We start from the raw sequence: 24,710 nt of genomic DNA on the forward strand, positions 1-24,710 counted from the left end.
CCCAGAGATATTGACAGACAGTCAGAAACAATCTAAAAGTGAAATCATGGTATTGCCAGTTCTATGCTAATTCTTGTGTCTACAGTAAAGTTATCGTCCTTGAATGTCTTTCTTGCACTGCCAGCTTAAATGTAACTCTTGAAAGATGACCCAGGTGGGACTCGAACCCACAATCCTCAGCTCCGAAGGCTGATGCCTTATCCATTAGGCCACTGGGCCTTGCTCTCTAGTGAACCCAGAGGCATTTACAGACAGTCAGAAACAAACTAAACTGAAAGCAATATAGCGAAATTGCCAGTTCTATGCTTATTCTTGTGGAAATAGTGTCATATTGAAGTTATCATCCTGAAATTTTTTGCATAGCCCACTTAAATGAAAGCCCTCAAAGAGGGCCCAGGTGGGACTTGAACCCACAATTCCCAGCTCCGGAGGCTGATGCCTTATCCATTAGGCCACTGGGCCTCATCTCTTAGTGAACCCAGACGCATTTACATACAGTCTTATCCAAAGCTGAACTGAGTGAGCTTTCAGAAAATTGCCTGTTCTATGCTAATTCTCATGACTGAAACCCACAATCTTCAGCTCTGAAGGTTGATGCCCCATCCGTTTGGCCACTGGACCTTTTCCCACAAGTCCACACAGAGGCATTTACAGACAGTCTTATCCAAGCTGAACTGAGTGAGCTTTCAGAAATTTGCCAATTTTATGCTTATTCTTGTGGCTATATTGTCATATTGACGTTATCGTCCTAGAATTTCTTACTTGCACCGCCAACATAAATGCCACCCTTGAAAGATGAACCCACAATCCTCAGCTCCGAAGACCGATGCATTAGGCCAATGGGCCTTGTTCACCGGTGAACCCAGAGGCATTGACAGACAATCAGAAACAAACTAAACTGAAAGAGTTTTCATGAAATTGCCAGTTCTCATGTTCCATTGGCAGTTCTATGCTAACTCTCATGTTCCTTTATCACAGCTATTCTGTCTCTATGAACTTATAATCCTGGTACCTGTTGCGCAGCCAACTTAAATCTAACCTATTTAAGACAACTCAGGTGGTAATTTAATTCACAACCCCAGCTCCGAAGGATGATGCCTTATTTATTAGACAACTGGGCATTTTCTGTGATTAAGCCTGAGGTATTCATTAACATTCTGGTGCAAGCTAAATTGAAAGTGATTTAAAAAAAGCCAGTTCTATGCTAATTCTTGTGTCTAGAGTGAAGTTATCAACCTTGAATTTCTTTCTTGCACTGCCAGCTTAATGTAACTCCTGAAAACTGACCCAGGTGGGACTCGAACCCACAATCCTCAGCTCCGAAGGCTGATGCCTTATCCATTAGGCCACTGGGCCTTGTTCACTGGTGAACCCAGAGGCACTGAGAGACAGTCAGAAACAAACTAAACTGAAAGAGTTTTCATGAAATTGACAGTTCTACGCTGAATCATGTGGCTATAGTGTCATATTGAAGTTATCATACTGAAATTTCATTCATGCACTGCCAACATAAACAACACCCTTGAAAGATGAATCCACAATCCTCAGCTCCGAAGGCTGATGCCTTATCCATTAGGCCACTGGGCCTTGTTCACCGGTGTACCCAGAGGCATTTACAGACAGTCTTATGCAAAGCTGATCTGAGTGAGCTTTCAGAAAATTGACAGTTCTATGCTAATCCTCATGACTTGAACCCACAATCTTCAGCTCGATGCCTTATCCTTTTGGCCACTGGACCTTTTCCCACATGCTGAAATTTCTTGCATAGCACCCTTAAATGAAAGCCCTCAAAGAAGACCCAGGTGGGACTTTGCACCCACAATTCCCAGCTCCGGAGGCTGATGCCTTATCCATTAGGCCACTGGTGAACCCAGAGATATTGACAGACAGTCAGAAACAATCTAAAAGTGAAATCATGGTATTGCCAGTTCTATGCTAATTCTTGTGTCTACAGTAAAGTTATCATCCTTGAATGTCTTTCTTGCACTGCCAGCTTAAATGTAACTCTTGAAAGATGACCCAGGTGGGACTCGAACCCACAATCCTCAGCTCCGAAGGCTGATGCCTTATCCATTAGGCCACTGGGCCTTGCTCTCTAGTGAACCCAGAGTCATTTACAGACAGTCAGAAACAAACTAAACTGAAAGCAATATCGCGAAATTGCCAGTTCTATGCTTATTCTTGTGGAAATAGTGTCATATTGAAGTTATCATCCTGAAATTTTTTGCATAGCCCACTTAAATGAAAGCCCTCAAAGAGGGCCCAGGTGGGACTTGAACCCACAATTCCCAGCTCCGGAGGCTGATTCCTTATCCATTAGGCCACTGGACCTTTTCCCACAAGTCCACACAGAGGCATTTACAGACAGTCTTATCCAAGCTGAACTGAGTGAGCTTTCAGAAATTTGCCAATTTTATGCTTATTCTTGTGGCTATATTGTCATATTGACGTTATCGTCCTAGAATTTCTTACTTGCACCGCCAACATGAATGCCACCCTTGAAAGATGAACCCACAATCCTCAGCTCCGAAGACCGATGCATTAGGCCACTGGGCCTTGTTCACCGGTGAACCCAGAGGCATTGACAGACAGTCAGAAACAATCTAAACTGAAAGAGTTTTCATGAAATTGCCAGTTCTCATGTTCCATTGGCAGTTCTATGCTAACTCTCATGTTCCTTTATCACAGCTATTCTGTCTCTTTGAACTTATAATCCTGGTACCTGTTGCGCAGCCAACTTAAATCTAACCTATTTAAGACAACTCAGGTGGTAATTTAATTCACAACCCCAGCTCCGAAGGATGATGCCTTATTTATTAGACAACTGGGCATTTTCTGTGATTAAGCCTGAGGTATTCATTAACATTCTGGTGCAAGCTAAATTGAAAGTGATTTAAAAAAAAGCCAGTTCTATGCTAATTCTTGTGTCTAGAGTGAAGTTATCAACCTTGAATTTCTTTCTTGCACTGCCAGCTTAATGTAACTCCTGAAAACTGACCCAGGTGGGACTCGAACCCACAATCCTCAGCTCCGAAGGCTGATGCCTTATCCATTAGGCCACTGGGCCTTGTTCACTGGTGAACCTAGAGGCACTGAGAGACAGTCAGAAACAAACTAAACTGAAAGAGTTTTCATGAAATTGACAGTTCTACGCTGAATCATGTGGCTATAGTGTCATATTGAAGTTATCATACTGAAATTTCATTCATGCACTGCCAACATAAACAACACCCTTGAAAGATGAATCCACAATCCTCAGCTCCGAAGGCTGATGCCTTATCCATTAGGCCACTGGGCCTTGTTCACCGGTGTACCCAGAGGCATTTACAGACAGTCTTATGCAAAGCTGATCTGAGTGAGCTTTCAGAAAATTGACAGTTCTATGCTAATCCTCATGACTTGAACCCACAATCTTCAGCTCGATGCCTTATCCTTTTGGCCACTGGACCTTTTCCCACAAGTCCACACAGAGCTGGCTATAGTGTCATATTGAAGTTATCATGCTGAAATTTCTTGCATAGCCCCCTTAAATGAAAGCCCTCAAAGACGACCCAGGTGGGACTTTGCACCCACAATTCCCAGCTCCGGAGGCTGATGCCTTATCCATTAGGCCACTGGGCCTTGCTCACTGGTGAACCCAGAGATATTGACAGACAGTCAGAAACAATCTAAAAGTGAAATCATGGTATTGCCAGTTCTATGCTAATTCTAGTGTCTACAGTAAAGTTATCGTCCTTGAATGTCTTTCTTGCACTGCCAGCTTAAATGTACCTCTTGAAAGATGACCCAGGTGGGACTCGATCCCACAATTCCCAGCTCCGGAGGCTGATGCCTTATCCATTAGGCCACTGGGCCTCATCTGTTAGTGAACCCAGACGCATTTACATACAGTCTTATCCAAGCTGAACTGAGTGAGCTTTCAGAAATTTGCCAATTTTATGCTTATTCTTGTGGCTATATTGTCATATTGACGTTATCGTCCTAGAATTTCTTACTTGCACCGCCAACATAAATGCCACCCTTGAAAGATGAACCCACAATCCTCAGCTCCGAAGACCGATGCATTAGGCCACTGGGCCTTGTTCACCGGTGTACCCAGAGGCATTGACAGACAGTCAGAAACAAACTAAACTGAAAGAGTTTTCATGAAATTGCCAGTTCTCATGTTCCGTTGGCAGTTCTATGCTAACTCTCATGTTCCTTTATCACAGCTATTCTGTCTCTTTGAACTTATCATCCTGGTACCAGTTGCGCAGCCAACTTAAATCTAACCTATGAAAGACAACTCAGGTGGTAATTTAATTCACAACCCCCAGCTCAGAAGGTTGATGCCTTATTTATTAGACAACTGGGCATTTTCTCTGATTAAGCCTGAGGTATTCATTAATATTCTGGTGAAGGCTATATTGAAAGTTATTTAAAAAAAAGCCAGTTCTATGCTAATTCTTGGGTCTATAGTAAAGTTATCGTCCCTGGATTTTTTTCTTGCACTGCCAGCTTAAATGCAACTATTGAAAGATGACCCAGGTGGGACTCGAACCCACAATACTCAGCTCTGAAGGCTGATGCCTTATCCATTAGGCCGCTGGGCCTCGTTCACTAGTGACCCCAGAGGCATTGACAGACAGTCAGAAACAAACTAAAAGCAATATCAGGAAATTGCCAGTTCTATGCTAATTCTTGTCTCTAGAGTGAAGTTATCAACCTTGAATTTCTTTCTTGCACTGCCAGCCTAATGTAACTCCTGAAAACTGACCCAGGTGGGACTCGAACCCACAATCCTGAGCTCCGAAGGCTGATGCCTTATCCATTAGGCCACTGGGCCTTGTTTACTGGTGAACCCAGAGGCACTGAGAGACAGTCAGAAACAAACTAAACTGAAAGAGTTTTCATGAAATTGACAGTTCTACGCTGAATCATGTGGCTATAGTGTCATATTGAAGTTATCATAATGAAATTTCATTGATGCACTGCCAACATAAACAACACCCTTGAAAGATGAATCCACAATCCTCAGCTCCGAAGGCTGATGCCTTATCCATTAGGCCACTGGTCCTTGTTCACCGGTGTACCCAGAGGCATTTATAGACAGTCTTATGCAAAGCTGATCTGAGTGAGCTTTCAGAAAATTGACAGTTCTATGCTAATCCTCATGACTTGAACCCACAATCTTCAGCTCGATGCCTTATCCTTTTGGCCACTGGACCTTTTCCCACAAGTCCACACAGAGCTGGCTATAGTGTCATATTGAAGTTATCATGCTGAAATTTCTTGCATAGCACCCTTAAATGAAAGCCCTCAAAGACGACCCAGGTGGGACTTTGCACCCACAATTCCCAGCTCCGGAGGCTGATGCCTTATCCATTAGGCCACTGGGCCTTGTTCACTGGTGAACCCAGAGGCACTGAGAGACAGTCAGAAACAAACTAAACTGAAAGAGTTTTCATGAAATTGACAGTTCTACGCTGAATCATGTGGCTATAGTGTCATATTGAAGTTATCATACTGAAATTTCATTCATGCACTGCCAACATAAACAACACCCTTGAAAGATGAATCCACAATCCTCAGCTCCGAAGGCTGATGCCTTATCCATTAGGCCACTGGGCCTTGTTCACCGGTGTACCCAGAGGCATTTACAGACAGTCTTATGCAAAGCTGATCTGAGTGAGCTTTCAGAAAATTGACAGTTCTATGCTAATCCTCATGACTTGAACCCACAATCTTCAGCTCGATGCCTTATGCTTTTGGCCACTGGACCTTTTCCCACAAGTCCATAGTGTCATATTGAAGTTATCATGCTGAAATTTCTTGCATAGCCCCCTTAAATGAAAGCCCTCAAAGACGACCCAGGTGGGACTTTGCACTCACAATTCCCAGCTCCGGAGGCTGATGCCTTATCCATTAGGCCACTGGGCCTTGCTCACTGGTGAACCCAGAGATATTGACAGACAGACAGAAACAATCTAAAGGTGAAATCATGGTATTGCCAGTTCTATGCTAATTCTTGTGTCTACAGTAAAGTCATTGTCCTTGAATGTCTTTCTTGCACTGCCAGCTTAAATGTAACTCTTGAAAGATGACCCAGGTGGGACTCCACAATCCTCAGCTCCGAAGGCTGACGCCTTATCCATTAGGCCACTGGGCCTTGTTCACTGGTGAACCAGAGGCATTGACAGACAGTCAGAAATAAACTAAAAGTGGTATCATGGTATTGCCAGTTCTATGCTAATTCTTGTGTCTACAGTAAAGTCATTGTCCTTGAATGTCTTTCTTGCACTGCCAGCTAAAATGTAACTCTTGAAAGATGACCCAGGTGGGACTCGAACCCACAATCCTCAGCTCCGAAGGCTGATGCCTTATCCATTAGGCCACTGGGCCTTGCTCTCTGGTGAGCCCAGAAGCATTTACAGACAGTCAGAAACAAACTAAACTGAAAGCAATATCGCGGAATTGCCAGTTCTATGCTTATTCTTGTGGAAATAGTGTCATATTGAAGTTATCATACTGAAATTTCTTGCATAGCCCACTTAAATGAAAGCCCTCAAAGACGACCCAGGTGGGACTTGAATCCACAATTCCCAGCTCCGGAGGCTGATGCCTTATCCATTAGGCCACTGGGCCTTGTTCACTGGTGAACCCAGAGGCACTGAGAGACAGTCATAAACAAACTAAACTGAAAGAGTTTTCATGAAATTGACAGTTCTACGCTGAATCATGTGGCTATAGTGTCATATTGAAGTTATCATACTGAAATTTCATTCATGCACTGCCAACATAAACAACACCCTTGAAAGATGAATCCACAATCCTCAGCTCCGAAGGCTGATGCCTTATCCATTAGGCCACTGGTCCTTGTTCACCGGTGTACCCAGAGGCATTTACAGACAGTCTTATGCAAAGCTGATCTGAGTGAGCTTTCAGAAAATTGACAGTTCTATGCTAATCCTCATGACTTGAACCCACAATCTTCAGCTCGATGCCTTATCCTTTTGGCCACTGGACCTTTTCCCACAAGTCCACACAGAGCTGGCTATAGTGTCATATTGAAGTTATCATGCTGAAATTTCTTGCATAGCCCCCTTAAATGAAAGCCCTCAAAAGACGACCCAGGTGGGACTTTGCACCCACAATTCCCAGCTCCGGAGGCTGATACCTTATCCATTAGGCCACTGGGCCTTGCTCACTGGTGAACCCAGAGATATTGACAGACAGTCAGAAACAATCTAAAAGTGAAATCATGGTATTGCCAGTTCTATGCTAATTCTTGTGTCTACAGTAAAGTCATCGTCCTTGAATGTCTTTCTTACACTGCCAGCTTAAATGTAACTCTTGAAAGTTGACCCAGGTGGGACTCGAACCAACAATCCTCAGCTCCGAAGGCTGATGCCTTATCCATTAGGCCACTGGGCCTTGTTCTCTGTTGAACCCAGAGGCATTTACAGACAGTCAGAAACAAACTAAACTGAAAGCAATATCGAGAAAATTGCCAGTTCAATGCTAATTCTTGTGGTAATAGTGTCATATTGAAGTTATCATCCTGAAATTTCTTGCATAGCCCACTTAAATTAAAGCCCTCAAAGAGGACCCGGGTGGGACTTGAACCCACAATTCCCAGCTCCGGAGGCTGATGCCTTATCCATTAGGCCACTGGGCCTCATCTGTTAGTGAACCCAGACGCATTTACATACAGTCTTAACCAAAGCTGATCTGAGTGAGCTTTCAGAAAATTGCCTGTTCTATGCTAATTCTCATGACTTGAACCCACAATCTTCAGCTCTGAATGTTGATGCCTTATCCGTTTGGCCACTGGACCTTTTCCCACAAGTCCACACAGAGGCATTTTCAGACAGTCTTATCCAAGCTGAACTGAGTGAGCTTTCAGAAATTTGGCAATTTTATGCTTATTCTTGTGGCTATAGTGTCATATTGACGTTATCGTCCTAGAATTTCTTACTTGCACCGCTAACATAAATGCCACCCTTGAAAGATGAACCCACAATCCTCAGCTCCGAAGACCGATGCATTTGGACCTTGTTCACACTGGGCCTTGTTCACCGGTGAACCCAGAGGCATTGACAGACAGTCAGAAACAAACTAAACTGAAAGAGTTTTCATGAAAGTGCCAGTTCTCATGTTCCGTTGGCAGTTCTATGCTAACTCTCATGTTCCTTTATCAAAGCTATTCTGTCTCTTTGAACTTATCATCCTGGTACCTGTTGCGCAGCCAACTTAAATCTAACCTATGAAAGACAACTCAGGTGGTAATTTAATTCACAACCCCCAGCTCCGAAGGTTGATGCCTTATTTATTAGACAACTGGGCATTTTCTGTGATTAAGCCTGAGGTATTCATTAACATTCTGGTGCAAGCTAAATTGAAAGTGATTTAAAAAAAGCCAGTTCTATGCTAATTCTTGCGTCTAGAGTGAAGTTATCAACCTTGAATTTCTTTTTTGCACTGCCAGCTTAATGTAACTCCTGTAAACTGACCCAGGTGGGACTTGAACCCACAATCCTCAGCTCCGAAGGCTGATGCCTTATCCATTGGGCCACTGGGCCTTGTTCACTGGTGAACCCAGAGGCACTGAGAGACAGTCAGAAACAAACTAAACTGAAAGAGTTTTCATGAAATTGACAGTTCTACGCTGAATCATGTGGCTATAGTGTCATATTGAAGTTATCATACTGAAATTTCATTCATGCACTGCCAACATAAACAACACCCTTGAAAGATGAATCCACAATCCTCAGCTCCGAAGGCTGATGCGTTATCCATTAGGCCACTGGGCCTTGTTCACCGGTGTACCCAGAGGCATTTACAGACAGTCTTATGCAAAGCTGATCTGAGTGAGCTTTCAGAAAATTGACAGTTCTATGCTAATCCTCATGACTTGAACCCACAATCTTCAGCTCGATGCCTTATCCTTTTGGCCACTGGACCTTTTCCCACAAGTCCACACAGAGCTGGCTATAGTGTCATATTGAAGTTATCATGCTGAAATTTCTTGCATAGCCCCCTTAAATGAAAGCCCTCAAAGACGACCCAGGTGGGACTTTGCACTCACAATTCCCAGCTCCGGAGGCTGATGCCTTATCCATTAGGCCACTGGGCCTTGCTCACTGGTGAACCCAGAGATATTGATAGACAGTCAGAAACAATCTAAAAGTGAAATCATGGTATTGCCAGTTCTATGCTAATTCTTGTGTCTACAGTAAAGTCATCGTCCTTGAATGTCTTTCTTGCACTGCCAGCTTAAATGTAACTATTGAAAGATGACCCAGGTGGGACTCCACAATCCTCAGCTCCGAAGGCTGACGCCTTATCCATTAGGCCACTGGGCCTTGTTCCCTGGTGAACCAGAGGCATTGACAGACAGTCAGAAATAAACTAAAAGTGGTATCACGGTATTGCCAGTTCTATGCTAATTCTTTTGTCTACAGTAAAGTTATCGTCCATGAATGTCTTTCTTGCACTGCCAGCTTAAATGTAACTCTTGAAAGATGACCCAGGTGGGACTCGAACCCACAATCCTCAGCTCCGAAGGCTGATGCCTTATCCATTAGGCCACTGGGCCTCATCTGTTAGTGAACCCAGACGCATTTACATACAGTCTTAACCAAAGCTGAACTGAGTGAGCTTTCAGAAAATTGCCTGTTCTATGCTAATTCTCATGACTTGAACCCACAATCTTCAGCTCTGAAGGTTGATGCCTTATCCGTTTGGCCACTGGACATTTTCCCAAAAGTCCACATAGAGGCATTTTCAGACAGTCTTATCCAAGCTGAACCGTTTGAGCTTTCAGAAATTTGGCAATTTTATGCTTATTCTTGTGGCTATAGTGTCATATTGACGTTATCGTCCTAGAATTTCTTACTTGCACCGCCAACATAAATGCCACCCTTGAAAGATGAACCCACAATCCTCAGCTCCGAAGACCGATGCATTTGGCCACTGGGCCTTGTTCACCGGTGAACCCAGAGGTATTGACAGACAGACAGAAACAAACTAAACTGAAAGAGTTTTCATGAAATTGCCAGTTCTCATGTTCCGTTGGCAGTTCTATGCTAACTCTCATGTACCTTTATCACAGCTATTCTGTCTCTTTGAACTTATCATCCTGGTACCTGTTGCGCAGCCAACTTAAATCTAACCTATGAAAGACAACTCAGGTGGTAATTTAATTCACAACCCCCAGCTCCGAAGGTTGATGCCTTATTTGACAACTGGGCATTTTCTGTGATTAAGCCTGAGGTATTCATTAACATTCTGGTGCAAGCTAAATTGAAAGTGATTTAAAAAAAGCCAGTTCTATGCTAATTCTTGTGTCTAAAGTGAAGTTATCAACCTTGAATTTCTTTTTTGCACTGCCAGCTTAATGTAACTCCTGTAAACTGACCCAGGTGGGACTCGAACCCACAATCCTCAGCTCCAAAGGCTGATGCCTTATCCATTAGGCCACTGGGCCTTGTTCACTGGTGAACCCAGAGGCACTGAGAGACAGTCAGAAACAAACTAAACTGAAAGAGTTTTCATGAAATTGACAGTTCTACGCTGAATCATGTGGCTATAGTGTCATATTGAAGTTATCATACTGAAATTTCATTCATGCACTGCCAACATAAACAACACCCTTGAAAGATGAATCCACAATCCTCAGCTCCGAAGGCTGATGCGTTATCCATTAGGCCACTGGGCCTTGTTCACCGGTGTACCCAGAGGCATTTACAGACAGTCTTATGCAAAGCTGATCTGAGTGAGCTTTCAGAAAATTGACAGTTCTATGCTAATCCTCATGACTTGAACCCACAATCTTCAGCTCGATGCCTTATCCTTTTGGCCACTGGACCTTTTCCCACAAGTCCACACAGAGCTGGCTATAGTGTCATATTGAAGTTATCATGCTGAAATTTCTTGCATAGCCCCCTTAAATGAAAGCCCTCAAAGACGACCCAGGTGGGACTTTGCACTCACAATTCCCAGCTCCGGAGGCTGATGCCTTATCCATTAGGCCACTGGGCCTTGCTCACTGGTGAACCCAGAGATATTGACAGACAGTCAGAAACAATCTAAAAGTGAAATCATGGTATTGCCAGTTCTATGCTAATTCTTGTGTCTACAGTAAAGTCATCGTCCTTGAATGTCTTTCTTGCACTGCCAGCTTAAATGTAACTCCTGTAAACTGACCCAGGTGGGACTCGAACCCACAATCCTCAGCTCCGAAGGCTAAATAAACTAAAAGTGGTATCACGGTATTGCCAGTTCTATGCTAATTCTTTTGTCTACAGTAAAGTTATCGTCCTTGAATGTCTTTCTTGCACTGCCAGCTTAAATGTAACTCTTGAAAGATGACCCAGGTGGGATTCGAACCCCCAATCCTCAGCTCTGAAGGCTGATGCCTTATCCATTAGGCCACTGGGCTTTGCTCTCTGGTGAACCCAGAGGCATTTACAGACAGTCAGAAACAAACTAAACTGAAAGCAACATCGCGAAATTGCCAGTTCTATGCTTATTCTTGTGGAAATAGTGTCATATTGAAGTTATCATACTGAAATTTCTTGCATAGCCCACTTAAATGAAAGCCCTCAAAGACGACCCAGGTGGGACTTGAACCCACAATTCCCAGCTCCGGAGGCTGATGCCTTATCCATTAGGCCACTGGGCCTCATCTGTTAGTGAACCCAGACGCATTTACATACAGTCTTAACCAAAGCTGAACTGAGTGAGCTTTCAGAAAATTGCCTGTTCTATGCTAATTCTCATGACTTGAACCCACAATCTTCAGCTCTGAAGGTTGATGCCTTATCCGTTTGGCCACTGGACCTTTTCCCAAAAGTCCACATAGAGGCATTTTCAGACAGTCTTATCCAAGCTGAACCGTTTGAGCTTTCAGAAATTTGGCAATTTTATGCTTATTCTTGTGGCTATAGTGTCATATTGACGTTATCGTCCTAGAATTTCTTACTTGCACCGCCAACATAAATGCCACCCTTGAAAGATGAACCCACAATCCTCAGCTCCGAAGACCGATGCATTTGGCCACTGGGCCTTGTTCACCGGTGAACCCAGAGGCATTGACAGACAGACAGAAACAAACTAAACTGAAAGAGTTTTCATGAAATTGACAGTTCTACGCTGAATCATGTGGCTATAGTGTCATATTGAAGTTATCATACTGAAATTTCATTCATGCACTGCCAACATAAACAACACCCTTGAAAGATGAATCCACAATCCTCAGCTCCGAAGGCTGATGCCTTATCCATTAGGCCACTGGGCCTTGTTCACCAGTGTACCCAGAGGCATTTACATACAGTCATATGCAAAGCTGATCTGAGTGAGCTTTCAGAAAATTGACAGTTCTATGCTAATCCTCATGACTTGAACCCACAATCTTCAGCTCGATGCCTTATCCTTTTGGCCACTGGACCTTTTCCCACAAGTCCACACAGAGCTGGCTATAGTGTCATATTGAAGTTATCATGCTGAAATTTCTTGCATAGCCCCCTTAAATGAAAGCCCTCAGAGACGACCCAGGTGGGACTTTGCACCCACAATTCCCAGCTCCTGAGGCTGATGCCTTATCCATTAGGCCACTGGGCCTTGCTCACTGGTGAACCCAGAGATATTGACAGACAGTCAGAAACAATCTAAAAGTGAAATCATGGTATTGCCAGTTCTATGCTAATTCTTGTGTCTACAGTAAAGTCATCGTCCTTGAATGTCTTTCTTGCACTGCCAGCTTAAATGTAACTCTTGAAAGATGACCCAGGTGGGACTCCACAATCCTCAGCTCCGAAGGCTGACGCCTTATCCATTAGGCCACTGGGCCTTGTTCACTGGTGAACCAGAGGCATTGACAGACAGTCAGAAATAAACTAAAAGTGGTATCACGGTATTGCCAGTTCTATGCTAATTCTTGTGTCTACAGTAAAGTTATCGTCCTTGAATGTCTTTCTTGCACTGCCAGCTTAAATGTAACTCTTGAAAGATGACCCAGGTGGGACTCGAACCCATAATCCTCAGCTCCGAAGGATGATGCCTTATCCATTAGGCCACTGGGCCTTGCTCTCTGGTGAACCCAGAGGCATTTACAGACAGTCAGAAACAAACTAAACTGAAAGCAATATCGCGAAATTGCCAGTTCTATGCTTATTCTTGTGGAAATAGTGTCATATTGAAGTTATCATACTGAAATTTCTTGCATAGCCCACTTAAATGAAAGCCCTCAAAGACGACCCAGGTGGGACTTGAACCCACAATTCTCAGCTCCGGAGGCTGATGCCTTATCCATTAGGCCAATGGGCCTCATCTGTTACTGAACCCAGACGCATTTACATACAGTCTTAACCAAAGCTGAACTGAGTGAGCTTTCAGAAAATTGCCTGTTCTATGCTAATTCTCATGACTTGAACCCACAATCTTCAGCTCTGAAGGTTGATGCCTTATCCGTTTGTCCACTGGACCTTTTCCCAAAAGTCCACATAGAGGCATTTTCAGAAAGTCTTATCCAAGCTGAACTGAGTGAGCTTTCAGAAATTTGCCAATTTTATGCTTATTCTTGTGGCTATAGTGTCATATTGACGTTATCGTCCTAGAATTTCTTACTTGCACAGCCAACATAAATGCCACCCTTGAAAGATGAACCCACAATCCTCAGCTCCGAAGACCGATGCATTAGGCCACTGGGCCTTGTTCACCGGTGAACCCAGAGGCATTGACAGACAGTCAGAAACAAACTAAACTGAAAGAGTTTTCATGAAATTGCCAGTTCTCATGTTCCGTTGGCAGTTCTATGCTAACTCTCATGTTCCTTTATCACAGCTATTCTGTCTCTTTGAACTTATCATCCTGGTATCTGTTGAGCAGCCAACTTAAATCTAACCTAAGACAACTCAGGTGGTAATTTAATTCACAACCCCCACCTCCGAAGGTTGATGCCTTATTTATTAGACAACTGGGCATTTTCTGTGATTAAGCCTGAGGTATTCATTAACATTCTGATGCAAGCTAAATTGAAAGTGATTTAAAAAAAGCCAGTTCTATGCTAATTCTTGTGTCTATAGTAAAGTTATCGTGCTTGCTTTTTTTTCTTGCAATGCCATTTTAAATGCAACTATTGAAAGATGACCCAGGTGGGACTTGAACCCACAATCCTCAGCTCCGAAGGCTGATGTCTTATCCATTAGGCCACTGGGACTCGTTCACTGGTGACCCCAGAGGCATTGACAGACAGTCAGAAACAAACTAAAAGCAATATCAGGAAATTGCCAGTTCTATGCTAATTCTTGTGTCTAGAGGGAAGTTATCAACCTTGAATATCTTTCTTGCACTGCAAGCTTAAATGTAACTCTTGAAAGATGACCCAGGTGGGACTCGAACCCATAATCCTCAGCTCCGAAGGCTGATGCCTTATCCATTAGGCCACTGGGCTTTGCTCTCTGGTGAACCCAGAGGCATTTACAGACAGTCAGAAACAAACTAAACTGAAAGCAATATCTCGAAATTGCCAGTTCTATGCTTATTCTTGTGGAAATAGTGTCATATTGAAGTTATCATACTGAAATTTCTTGCATAGCCCACTTAAATGAAAGCCCTCAAAGACGACCCAGGTGGGACTTGAACCCACAATTCCCAGCTCCGGAGGCTGACGCCTTATCCATTAGGCCACTGGGCCTCATCTGTTACTGAACCCAGACGCATTTACATACAGTCTTAACCAAAGCTGAACTGAGTGAGCTTTCAGAAAATTGCCTGTTCTATGCTAATTCTCATGACTTGAACCCACAATCTTCAGCTCTGAAGGTTGATGCCTTATCCGTTTGTCCACTGGACCTTTTCCCAAAAGTCCACATAGAGGCATTTTCAGAAAGTCTTATCCAAGCTGAACTGAGTGAGCTTTCAGAAATTTGCCAATTTTATGCTTATTCTTGTGGCTATAGTGTCATATTGACGTTATCGTCCTAGAATTTCTTACTTGCACAGCCAACATAAATGCCACCCTTGAAAGATGAACCCACAATCCTCAGCTCCGAAGACCGATGCATTAGGCCACTGGGCCTTGTTCACCGGTGAACCCAGAGGCATTGACAGACAGTCAGAAACAAACTAAACTGAAAGAGTTTTCATGAAATTGCCAGTTCTCATGTTCCGTTGGCAGTTCTATGCTAACTCTCATGTTCCTTTATCACAGCTATTCTGTCTCTTTGAACTTATCATCCTGGTACCTGTTGCGCAGCCAACTTAAATCTAACCCATGAAAGACAACTCAGGTGGTAATTTAATTCACAACCCCCAGCTCCGAAGGTTGATGCCTTATTTATTAGACAACTGGGCATTTTCTCTGATTAAGCCTGAGGTATTCATTAATATTCTGGTGCAAGCTAAATTGAAAGTTATTTAAAAAAAAAGCCAGTTCTATGCTAATTCTTGTGTCTATAGTAAAGTTATCGTCCTTGGATTTTTTTCTTGCACTGCCAGCTTAAATGCAACTATTGAAAACTGACCCAGGTGGGACTCGAACCCACAATCCTCAGCTCCAAAGGCTGACGCCTTATCCATTAGGCCACTGGGCCTTGTTCACTGGTGAACCCAGAGGCACTGAGAGACAGTCAGAAACAAACTAAACTGAAAGAGTTTTCATGAAATTGACAGTTCTACGCTGAATCATGTGGCTATAGTGTCATATTGAACTTATCATACTGAAATTTCATTCATGCACTGCCAACATAAACAACACCCTTGAAAGATGAATCCACAATCCTCAGCTCCGAAGGCTGATGCCTTATCCATTAGGCCACTGGGCCTTGTTCACCGGTGTACCCAGAGGCATTTACAGACAGTCTTATGCAAAGCTGATCTGAGTGAGCTTTCAGAAAATTGACAGTTCTATGCTAATCCTCATGACTTGAACCCACAATCTTCAGCTCGATGCCTTATCCTTTTGGCCACTGGACCTTTTCCCACAAGTCCACACAGAGCTGGCTATAGTGTCATATTGAAGTTATCATGCTGAAATTTCTTGCATAGCCCCCTTAAATGAAAGCCCTCAAAAGACGACCCAGGTGGGACTTTGCACCCACAATTCCCAGCTCCGGAGGCTGATACCTTATCCATTAGGCCACTGGGCCTTGCTCACTGGTGAACCCAGAGATATTGACAGACAGTCAGAAACAATCTAAAAGTGAAATCATGGTATTGCCAGTTCTATGCTAATTCTTGTGTCTACAGTAAAGTCATCGTCCTTGAATGTCTTTCTTACACTGCCAGCTTAAATGTAACTCTTGAAAGTTGACCCAGGTGGGACTCGAACCAACAATCCTCAGCTCCGAAGGCTGATGCCTTATCCATTAGGCCACTGGGCCTTGTTCTCTGTTGAACCCAGAGGCATTTACAGACAGTCAGAAACAAACTAAACTGAAAGCAATATCGAGAAAATTGCCAGTTCTATGCTAATTCTTGTGGTAATAGTGTCATATTGAAGTTATCATCCTGAAATTTCTTGCATAGCCCACTTAAATTACAGCCCTCAAAGAGGACCCGGGTGGGACTTGAACCCACAATTCCCAGCTCCGGAGGCTGATGCCTTATCCATTAGGCCACTGGGCCTCACCTGTTAGTGAACCCAGACGCATTTACATACAGTCTTAACCAAAGCTGATCTGAGTGAGCTTTCAGAAAATTGCCTGTTCTATGCTAATTCTCATGACTTGAACCCACAATCTTCAGCTCTGAATGTTGATGCCTTATCCGTTTGGCCACTGGACCTTTTCCCACAAGTCCACACAGAGGCATTTTCAGACAGTCTTATCCAAGCTGAACTGAGTGAGCTTTCAGAAATTTGGCAATTTTATGCTTATTCTTGTGGCTATAGTGTCATATTGACGTTATCGTCCTAGAATTTCTTACTTGCACCGCTAACATAAATGCCACCCTTGAAAGATGAACCCACAATCCTCAGCTCCGAAGACCGATGCATTTGGACCTTGTTCACACTGGGCCTTGTTCACCGGTGAACCCAGAGGCATTGACAGACAGTCAGAAACAAACTAAACTGAAAGAGTTTTCATGAAAGTGCCAGTTCTCATGTTCCGTTGGCAGTTCTATGCTAACTCTCATGTTCCTTTATCAAAGCTATTCTGTCTCTTTGAACTTATCATCCTGGTACCTGTTGCGCAGCCAACTTAAATCTAACCTATGAAAGACAACTCAGGTGGTAATTTAATTCACAACCCCCAGCTCCGAAGGTTGATGCCTTATTTATTAGACAACTGGGCATTTTCTGTGATTAAGCCTGAGGTATTCATTAACATTCTGGTGCAAGCTAAATTGAAAGTGATTTAAAAAAAGCCAGTTCTATGCTAATTCTTGCGTCTAGAGTGAAGTTATCAACCTTGAATTTCTTTTTTGCACTGCCAGCTTAATGTAAGTCCTGTAAACTGACCCAGGTGGGACTTGAACCCACAATCCTCAGCTCCGAAGGCTGATGCCTTATCCATTGGGCCACTGGGCCTTGTTCACTGGTGAACCCAGAGGCACTGAGAGACAGTCAGAAACAAACTAAACTGAAAGAGTTTTCATGAAATTGACAGTTCTACGCTGAATCATGTGGCTATAGTGTCATATTGAAGTTATCATACTGAAATTTCATTCATGCACTGCCAACATAAACAACACCCTTGAAAGATGAATCCACAATCCTCAGCTCCAAAGGCTGATGCGTTATCCATTAGGCCACTGGGCCTTGTTCACCGGTGTACCCAGAGGCATTTACAGACAGTCTTATGCAAAGCTGATCTGAGTGAGCTTTCAGAAAATTGACAGTTCTATGCTAATCCTCATGACTTGAACCCACAATCTTCAGCTCGATGCCTTATCCTTTTGGCCACTGGACCTTTTCCCACAAGTCCACACAGAGCTGGCTATAGTGTCATATTGAAGTTATCATGCTGAAATTTCTTGCATAGCCCCCTTAAATGAAAGCCCTCAAAGACGACCCAGGTGGGACTTTGCACTCACAATTCCCAGCTCCGGAGGCTGATGCCTTATCCATTAGGCCACTGGGCCTTGCTCACTGGTGAACCCAGAGATATTGACAGACAGTCAGAAACAATCTAAAAGTGAAATCATGGTATTGCCAGTTCTATGCTAATTCTTGTGTCTACAGTAAAGTAATCGTCCTTGAATGTCTTTCTTGCACTGCCAGCTTAAATGTAACTCTTGAAAGATGACCCAGGTGGGACTCCACAATCCTCAGCTCCGAAGGCTAAATAAACTAAAAGTGGTATCACGGTATTGCCAGTTCTATGCTAATTCTTTTGTCTACAGTAAAGTTATCGTCCTTGAATGTCTTTCTTGCACTGCCAGCTTAAATGTAACTCTTGAAAGATGACCCAGGTGGGACTCGAACCCACAATCCTCAGCTCTGAAGGCTGATGCCTTATCCATTAGGCCACTGGGCTTTGCTCTCTGGTGAACCCAGAGGCATTTACAGACAGTCAGAAACAAACTAAACTGAAAGCAACATCGCAAAATTGCCAGTTCTATGCTTATTCTTGTGGAAATTGTGTCATATTGAAGTTATCATACTGAAATTTCTTGCATAGCCCACTTAAATGAAAGCCCTCAAAGACGACCCAGGTGGGACTTGAACCCACAATTCCCAGCTCCGGAGGCTGATGCCTTATCCATTAGGCCACTGGGCCTCATCTGTTAGTGAACCCAGACGCATTTACATACAGTCTTAACCAAAGCTGAACTGAGTGAGCTTTCAGAAAATTGCCTGTTCTATGCTAATTCTCATGACTTGAACCCACAATCTTCAGCTCTGAAGGTTGATGCCTTATCCGTTTGGCCACTGGACCTTTTCCCAAAAGTCCACATAGAGGCATTTTCAGACAGTCTTATCCAAGCTGAACCGTTTGAGCTTTCAGAAATTTGGCAATATTATGCTTATTCTTGTGGCTATAGTGTCATATTGACGTTATCGTCCTAGAATTTCTTACTTGCACCGCCAACATAAATGCCACCCTTGAAAGATGAACCCACAATCCTCAGCTCCGAAGACCGATGCATTTGGCCACTGGGCCTTGTTCACCGGTGAACCCAGAGGCATTGACAGACAGACAGAAACAAACTAAACTGAAAGAGTTTTCATGAAATTGACAGTTCTAGGCTGAATCATGTGGCTATAGTGTCATATTGAAGTTATCATACTGAAATTTCATTCATGCACTGCCAACATAAACAACACCCTTGAAAGATGAACCCACAATGCTCAGCTCCGAAGGCTAATGCCTTAACCATTAGGCCACTTGGCCTTGTTCACCGGTGTACCCAGAGGCATTTACAGACAGTCTTATCCAAAGCTGATCTGAGTGAGCTTTCAGAAAATTGCCAGTTCTATGCTAATCCTCATGACTTGAACCCACAATCTTCAGCTCGATGCCTTATCCTTTTGGCCACTGGACCTTTTCCCACAAGTCCACACAGAGCTGGCTATAGTGTCATAGTGAAGTTATCATGCTGAAATTTCTTGCATAGCCCCCTTAAATGAAAGCCCTCAAAGACGACCCAGGTGGGACTTTGCACCCACAATTCCCAGCTCCGGAGGCTGATGCCTTATCCATTAGGCCACTGGGCCTTGTTCACTGGTGAACCCAGAGATATTGACAGACAGTCAGAAACAATCTAAAAGTGAAATCATGGTATTGCCAGTTCTATGCTAATTCTTGTGTCTACAGTAAAGTCATCATCCTTGAATGTCTTTCTTGCACTGCCAGCTTAAATGTAACTCTTGAAAGATGACCCAGGTGGGACTCCACAATCCTCAGCTCCGAAGGCTGACGCCTTATCCATTAGGCCACTGGGCCTTGTTCACTGGTGAACCAGAGGCATTGACAGACAGTCAGAAATAAACTAAAAGTGGTATCATGGTATTGCCAGTTCTATGCTAATTCTTGTTTCTACAGTAAAGTTATCGTCCTTGAATGTCTTTCTTGCACTGCCAGCTTAAATGTAACCCTTGAAAGATGACCCAGGTGGGACTCGAACCCACAATCCTCAGCTCCAAAGGCTGATGCCTTATTCATTAGGCCACTGGGCCTTGCTCTCTGGTGAACCCAGAGGCATTTACAGACAGTCAGAAACAAACTAAACTGAAAGCAATATCATGAAATTGCCAGTTCTATGCTTATTCTTGTGGAAATAGTGTCATTTTGAAGTTATCATCCTGAAATTTCTTGCATAGCCCACTTAAATGAAAGCCCTCAAAGACAACCCAGGTGGGACTTGAACCCACAATTCACAGCTCCGGAGGCCGATGCCTTATCCATTAGACCACTGGGCCTCATCTGTTAGTGAACCCAGACGCATTTACATACAGTCTTATCCAAAGCTAAACTGAGTGAGCTTTCAGAAAATTGCCTGTTCTATGCTAATTCTCATGACTTGAACCCACAATCTTCAGCTTTGAAGGTTGATGCCTCATCCGTTTGGCCACTGGACCTTTTCCCACAAGTCCACACAGAGGCATTTACAGACAGTCTTATCCAAGCTGAACTGAGTGAGCTTTTAGAAATTTGCCAATTTTATGCTTATTCTTGTGGCTATAGTGTCATATTGACGTTATCGTCCTAGAATTTCTTACTTGCACCGCCAACATAAATGCCACCCTTGAAAGATGAACCCACAATCCTCGGCTCCGAAGACCGATGCATTAGGCCACTGGGCCTTGTTCACCGGTGAACCCAGAGGCATTGACAGACAGTCAGAAACAAAGTAAACTGAAAGAGTTTTCATGAAATTGCCAGTTCTCATGTTCCGTTGGCAGTTCTATGCTAACTCTCATGTTCCTTTATCACAGCTATTCTGTCTCTTTGAACTTATCATCCTGGTACCTGTTGCGCAGCCAACTTAAATCTAACCTATGAAAGACAACTCAGGTGGTAATTTAATTCACAACCCCCAGCTCCGAAGGTTGATGCCTTATTTATTAGACAACTGGGCATTTTCTCTGATTAAGCCTGAGGTATTCATTAACATTCTGGTGCAAGCTAAATTGAAAGTGATTTAAAAAAAAGCCAATTCTATGCTAATTCTTGTGTCTATGGTAAAGTTATCGTCCTTGGATTTTTTTCTTGCACTGCCAGCTTAAATGCAACTATTGAAAGATGACCCAGGTGGGACTTGAACCCACAATCCTCAGCTCCAAAAGCTGATGCCTTATCCATTAGGCCACTGGGCCTCTTTCACTGGTGACCCCAGAGGCATTGACAGACAGTCAGAAACAAACTAAAAGCAATATCAGGAAATTGCCAGTTCTATGCTACTTCTTGTGTCTAGAGTGAAGTTATCAACCTTGAATTTCTTTCTTGCACTGCCAGCTTAATGTAACTCCTGAAAACTGACCCAGGTGGGACTCGCACCCACAATCCTCAGCTCCGAAGGCTGATGCCTTATCCATTAGGCCACTGGGCCTTGTTCGCTGGTGAAGCCAGAGGCACTGAGAGACAGTCAGAAACAAACTAAACTGAAAGAGTTTTCATGAAATTGACAGACTCTGAATCATGTGACTATAGTGTCATATTGAAGTTATCATACTGAAATTTCATTCATGCACTGCCAACATAAACAACACCCTTGAAAAATGAACCCACAATCCTCAGCTCCGAAGGCTGATGCCTTATCCATTAGGCCACTGGGCCTTGTTCACCGGTGTACCCAGAGGCATTTACAGACAGTCTTATCCAAAGCTGATCTGAGTGAGCTTTCAGAAAATTGCCAGTTCTATGCTAATCCTCATGACTTGAACCCACAATCTTCAGCTCGATGCCTTATTCTTTTGGCCACTGGACCTTTTCCCACAAGTCCACACAGAGCTGGCTATAGTGTCATATTGAAGTTATCATGCTGAAATTTCTTGCATAGGCCCCTTAAATGAAAGCCCTCAAAGACGACCCAGGTGGGACTTTGCACCCACAATTCCCAGCTCCGGAGGCTGATGCCTTATCCATTAGGCCACTGGGCCTTGCTCACTGGTGAACCCAGAGATATTGACAGACAGTCAGAAACAATCTAAAAGTGAAATCATGGTATTGCCAGTTCTATGCTAAGTCTTGTGTCTACAGTAAAGTCATCGTCCTTGAATGTCTTTCATGCACTGCGAGCTTAAATGTAACTCTTGAAAGATGACCCAGGTGGGACTCCACAATCCTCAGCTCCAAAGGCTGACGCCTTATCCATTAGGCCACTGGGCCTTGTTCACTGGTGAACCAGAGGCATTGACAGACAGTCAGAAATAAACTAAAAGTTGGATCATGGCATTGCCAGTTCTATGCTAATTCTTGTGTCTACAGTAAAGTTATCGTCCTTGAATGTCTTTCTTGCACTGCCAGCTTAAATGTAAATCTTGAAAGATGACCCAGGTGGGACTTGAACCCACAATCCTCAGTTCCAAAGGCTGATGCCTTATCCATTAGGCCACTGGGCCTAGCTCTCTGGTGAACCCAGAGGCATTTACAGACAGTCAGAAACAAACTAAACTGAAAGCAATATCATGAAATTGCCAGTTCTATGCTTATTCTTGTGGAAATAGTGTCATATTGAAGTTATCATCCTTAAATTTCTTGCATAGCCCACTTAAATGAAAGCCCTCAAAGACGACCCAGGTGGGACTTGAACCCACAATTCCCAGCTCCGGAGGCTGATTTTTTTTTTTTTTTTTTTAAGAAATTTCAATCAATAAAATACAATAGATTAAACACAAACAATAGAAAATACAGAACATTGTCTTTACATATCTCTACATTACACATCTTTCCTTTACATAGATAATTTAAAAATCTCCTTCACTTCCTGGCAGCTTCCACATTAAATCATTTAAAACACAATACACTTTTGGGGTAAAAACATCATAAAAAGAGTCTAACATATTTACACCTTTAAAGTACACATACAGTCTTTCAATATATAATTCTGTTTTTCTTTTAAACACCCTCCAAACATCCAACACATTTTTTTCCTTTTTAGCCACAGTTCTTCTGTCCCATATTGCACTTTTCATTAGCATTACACACAGATTAATGAAACTTTTGTTTTGACACTTTTTTTTCCCAACCAAACATCACAACTCTGTTCCATTCCATTCCATTTTCATCCCACTCCTCAGTCACATCTTTAATTAAACATTTACATTTCCTTAAAAAGTCCTCTAGCTCTCTACAATGTAAAAAATATGTAAAATCCCCTCTTCCTCTTCCTGGCACACTTTACACAGAGCATTTTCTTCCATTCCTATTTTATTTAAAATAACATCAGTAAAAACCACTTTATGCCTTATAAAATACTCCAAACATTCCAATTTTGTTTCCACACATTTCCCCGTCATGTTTCCCCATATACACTCTTTTTTTAAATCTTTGAATTTCTGCACCCAGTAACCATTTGCAATCGGCTCTTTAAAAACATCATCTCTAAAAGCACAATAAATCATTTTCACAGTACATTCCTTAAAATCATACAGTTTCCCCCCTAATTTCACATGAATACATTTCTCTTTTGGCTCTCCTTCCATACTTTCTATTCTTTTTATCCACTCTTTAGGTATTGCATTTTTAATGATTTCATATTTATTTTTTATTACTTGTTCACTGTAATCCTCTTTTGCCTCCTCCATTGCACCTACAATAAATTGTGTAGGTAAAAACCCTTCTTTAAATTCATACAAAACATCTCTCACTCTTGTTATCCCCACTTCCATCCATTTCTTTAAAAAAATTCCTTTGTCTTGTTTTAAAATGTTTTGGTGTAAAAACAGAGGTTGATTTAAAATGTTTTCTCTCCCATGTGGATCATACTCAAGTCTATCTAAAAATTTTCCCCAGGCACTAAACATTTCCCTATAAAACTCTGGTAAGCGCTCTGTCATCCAATTCTTTGTTTTCATCCATAAAATCCCATCCCCCATGTTAAAATCCCCACATTTGTTTAAAAAATATTCCATTGTCTTTTTCCATGCAGTTTTGTGACCATCATCTAGATATTTTTTTACTATTTTAATTCTTAAGCCATTTTTCCTCTGTTCAACATCAATTAATCCCATCCCTCCTTTCCCTACTTCTCCTATTAATGTACTATATGCAATTCTTGACGGTTTACTATTCCATAAAAAATCTAAAAAAACATTTTTTCAACCTTGTCTCCACCCACATTGGCATAGCAGTCACATATAAAACATACCACAACTTTGACACCATTAACACATTTAAAATTAAAACCTTCCCTTTTAAACTTAATGTCCTCAATTTCCAAAAATGTAACCTTCTTTCAATACCTCCTACTATTTCTTCCCACATTTTTTCTTTAACATTCCTTTCTTCTTTTCCCATTAGAACACCTAAAATCCTTATTTCTTTTGTTTCTTTAAAATGAAAATACTCTGTTAAAACAGTCACTCCTCCAAATCTCATATATATAGAGGCATTGACAGACAGTCAGAAACAAACTAAACTGAAAGAGTTTTCATGAAATTGCCAGTTCTCATGTTCCGTTGGCAGTTCTATGCTAACTCTCATGTTCCTTTATCACAGCTATTCTGTCTCTTTTCACCTGCAAAGCGTTAGCACTCGTTAGCTTGTCATTAGTGTTTTCATTCGAACCTATCGCTGTATTCTTTTCTCCTCTCGCTCCAGTTTTTCACAAGTTCATCAAAC

The 24,710-nt window shown here is 42.6% G+C and overlaps 25 non-coding genes across 25 annotated transcripts; all 25 read right to left on the reverse strand.

The window, feature by feature from the left end:
• Positions 1-146: 146 nt before the first annotated feature.
• trnar-ucg (transfer RNA arginine (anticodon UCG)) lies at positions 147-219 on the reverse strand. The gene has a single exon. It is a non-coding gene; the product is annotated as a tRNA-Arg (tRNA).
• A 170-nt stretch (positions 220-389) lies between these two features.
• On the reverse strand, positions 390-462 carry trnar-ccg (transfer RNA arginine (anticodon CCG)). The gene has a single exon. It is a non-coding gene; the product is annotated as a tRNA-Arg (tRNA).
• Positions 463-1,283: 821 nt separating this feature from the next.
• trnar-ucg (transfer RNA arginine (anticodon UCG)) lies at positions 1,284-1,356 on the reverse strand. Its single transcript has one exon. It is a non-coding gene; the product is annotated as a tRNA-Arg (tRNA).
• A 659-nt stretch (positions 1,357-2,015) lies between these two features.
• On the reverse strand, positions 2,016-2,088 carry trnar-ucg (transfer RNA arginine (anticodon UCG)). The gene has a single exon. It is a non-coding gene; the product is annotated as a tRNA-Arg (tRNA).
• Positions 2,089-2,994: 906 nt separating this feature from the next.
• trnar-ucg (transfer RNA arginine (anticodon UCG)) lies at positions 2,995-3,067 on the reverse strand. Its single transcript has one exon. It is a non-coding gene; the product is annotated as a tRNA-Arg (tRNA).
• A 715-nt stretch (positions 3,068-3,782) lies between these two features.
• Positions 3,783-3,855, reverse strand: trnar-ccg (transfer RNA arginine (anticodon CCG)). The gene has a single exon. It is a non-coding gene; the product is annotated as a tRNA-Arg (tRNA).
• Positions 3,856-4,752: 897 nt separating this feature from the next.
• Positions 4,753-4,825, reverse strand: trnar-ucg (transfer RNA arginine (anticodon UCG)). Its single transcript has one exon. It is a non-coding gene; the product is annotated as a tRNA-Arg (tRNA).
• Positions 4,826-6,308: 1,483 nt separating this feature from the next.
• Positions 6,309-6,381, reverse strand: trnar-ucg (transfer RNA arginine (anticodon UCG)). The gene has a single exon. It is a non-coding gene; the product is annotated as a tRNA-Arg (tRNA).
• A 959-nt stretch (positions 6,382-7,340) lies between these two features.
• On the reverse strand, positions 7,341-7,413 carry trnar-ucg (transfer RNA arginine (anticodon UCG)). Its single transcript has one exon. It is a non-coding gene; the product is annotated as a tRNA-Arg (tRNA).
• Positions 7,414-8,488: 1,075 nt separating this feature from the next.
• On the reverse strand, positions 8,489-8,561 carry trnar-ucg (transfer RNA arginine (anticodon UCG)). Its single transcript has one exon. It is a non-coding gene; the product is annotated as a tRNA-Arg (tRNA).
• Positions 8,562-9,504: 943 nt separating this feature from the next.
• trnar-ucg (transfer RNA arginine (anticodon UCG)) lies at positions 9,505-9,577 on the reverse strand. Its single transcript has one exon. It is a non-coding gene; the product is annotated as a tRNA-Arg (tRNA).
• Positions 9,578-10,395: 818 nt separating this feature from the next.
• trnaq-uug (transfer RNA glutamine (anticodon UUG)) lies at positions 10,396-10,468 on the reverse strand. Its single transcript has one exon. It is a non-coding gene; the product is annotated as a tRNA-Gln (tRNA).
• Positions 10,469-11,592: 1,124 nt separating this feature from the next.
• trnar-ccg (transfer RNA arginine (anticodon CCG)) lies at positions 11,593-11,665 on the reverse strand. The gene has a single exon. It is a non-coding gene; the product is annotated as a tRNA-Arg (tRNA).
• Positions 11,666-12,992: 1,327 nt separating this feature from the next.
• Positions 12,993-13,065, reverse strand: trnar-ucg (transfer RNA arginine (anticodon UCG)). The gene has a single exon. It is a non-coding gene; the product is annotated as a tRNA-Arg (tRNA).
• A 1,062-nt stretch (positions 13,066-14,127) lies between these two features.
• Positions 14,128-14,200, reverse strand: trnar-ucg (transfer RNA arginine (anticodon UCG)). Its single transcript has one exon. It is a non-coding gene; the product is annotated as a tRNA-Arg (tRNA).
• A 161-nt stretch (positions 14,201-14,361) lies between these two features.
• trnar-ucg (transfer RNA arginine (anticodon UCG)) lies at positions 14,362-14,434 on the reverse strand. Its single transcript has one exon. It is a non-coding gene; the product is annotated as a tRNA-Arg (tRNA).
• Positions 14,435-14,604: 170 nt separating this feature from the next.
• Positions 14,605-14,677, reverse strand: trnar-ccg (transfer RNA arginine (anticodon CCG)). The gene has a single exon. It is a non-coding gene; the product is annotated as a tRNA-Arg (tRNA).
• An 825-nt stretch (positions 14,678-15,502) lies between these two features.
• Positions 15,503-15,575, reverse strand: trnaq-uug (transfer RNA glutamine (anticodon UUG)). The gene has a single exon. It is a non-coding gene; the product is annotated as a tRNA-Gln (tRNA).
• Positions 15,576-16,291: 716 nt separating this feature from the next.
• On the reverse strand, positions 16,292-16,364 carry trnar-ucg (transfer RNA arginine (anticodon UCG)). The gene has a single exon. It is a non-coding gene; the product is annotated as a tRNA-Arg (tRNA).
• Positions 16,365-17,439: 1,075 nt separating this feature from the next.
• On the reverse strand, positions 17,440-17,512 carry trnar-ucg (transfer RNA arginine (anticodon UCG)). The gene has a single exon. It is a non-coding gene; the product is annotated as a tRNA-Arg (tRNA).
• Positions 17,513-18,631: 1,119 nt separating this feature from the next.
• On the reverse strand, positions 18,632-18,704 carry trnar-ccg (transfer RNA arginine (anticodon CCG)). Its single transcript has one exon. It is a non-coding gene; the product is annotated as a tRNA-Arg (tRNA).
• A 1,327-nt stretch (positions 18,705-20,031) lies between these two features.
• On the reverse strand, positions 20,032-20,104 carry trnaq-uug (transfer RNA glutamine (anticodon UUG)). The gene has a single exon. It is a non-coding gene; the product is annotated as a tRNA-Gln (tRNA).
• A 1,067-nt stretch (positions 20,105-21,171) lies between these two features.
• trnaq-uug (transfer RNA glutamine (anticodon UUG)) lies at positions 21,172-21,244 on the reverse strand. Its single transcript has one exon. It is a non-coding gene; the product is annotated as a tRNA-Gln (tRNA).
• Positions 21,245-21,404: 160 nt separating this feature from the next.
• On the reverse strand, positions 21,405-21,477 carry trnar-ucg (transfer RNA arginine (anticodon UCG)). The gene has a single exon. It is a non-coding gene; the product is annotated as a tRNA-Arg (tRNA).
• A 939-nt stretch (positions 21,478-22,416) lies between these two features.
• trnaq-uug (transfer RNA glutamine (anticodon UUG)) lies at positions 22,417-22,489 on the reverse strand. Its single transcript has one exon. It is a non-coding gene; the product is annotated as a tRNA-Gln (tRNA).
• Positions 22,490-24,710: the final 2,221 nt, after the last annotated feature.

Source organism: Carassius carassius, chromosome 7 (genome assembly GCF_963082965.1).
Source record: "Carassius carassius chromosome 7, fCarCar2.1, whole genome shotgun sequence".
NCBI lineage: Eukaryota > Metazoa > Chordata > Actinopteri > Cypriniformes > Cyprinidae > Carassius > Carassius carassius.